The 886-nt window shown below is 52.7% G+C and overlaps 1 pseudogene; it reads right to left on the bottom strand.

The window, feature by feature from the left end:
- Positions 1–489: 489 nt before the first annotated feature.
- LOC126163682 (5S ribosomal RNA) lies at positions 490–611 on the bottom strand (annotated as a pseudogene).
- Positions 612–886: the final 275 nt, after the last annotated feature.

Here is an 886-nt window from a genome sequence, read left to right on the forward strand (position 1 = left end):
TTCTCTTTAATGACAGATAGCACAGTCCCGTACGGCCGCAAATGACAAGATATTGTCATTCCGGATTTCGAAAGGCAAGTTAAACACACGAACATTTCGAAGGCCAAACCCGCCATGAGAAATAGTCACGTTACTAATGCGACCGTCTAAATGTCTAAATTTACGGATACCATCATTAACATTGACAACGGTATCACACAATTCTGGAGTCTTTAGCTTCAAAAACACGGAATTGAGAAAAGTGTCAAACTGAACACCGAGAACGTCATCGGCCGATAAACACAATTCCTCGAGTATCCAACGATGAATTTTGAAAGCAGACGGTTTTCCAACGGAACTATCGAATTCGCATTGCACGTTATTTTGGCGTTCTTCACTATCATCATAGAAACTTTCCATGACTTACGGACTTGATGAAAGACAGCCGCTAGGCAGAAGACGGACGACACACGAGGCGCCGCCGGCCAAGTCGCACACGGAAGTAATGCTCGCTCGGCACCGAGGTGTTGCCAGGCGGGCGGGCAGCCAGCCAAGTACTAACCGCGCCCGATGTTGCTTAACTTCGGTGATCGGACGAGAACCGGTGTATTCAACATGGTATGGCCGTTGGCGTCCTTACACTGTAGCCGCACCACAGAAGAAGCATTCGCCTCTTCTCCCAACACACGCAATCGCCGCTTTCCGTGGCACATTTGACGCAAAGCACGTCCTTCCACCTGGAAGGTGGCGCGGAGTGCGCGCTCGCCTCGGCGTCTCAGAGGCGACTGCCGGACGTAGGTGAGGCGCACAACACGGCTGCTCGGTGCACCGCCTGTCATTCGTTTGGTGCGTGCGGCCTCCGACACTCGCTGGCGACGCGCCTTGTTCCTGTTATCCGGCGCGGGGC

Source organism: Schistocerca cancellata, chromosome 2 (genome assembly GCF_023864275.1).
Source record: "Schistocerca cancellata isolate TAMUIC-IGC-003103 chromosome 2, iqSchCanc2.1, whole genome shotgun sequence".
NCBI lineage: Eukaryota > Metazoa > Arthropoda > Insecta > Orthoptera > Acrididae > Schistocerca > Schistocerca cancellata.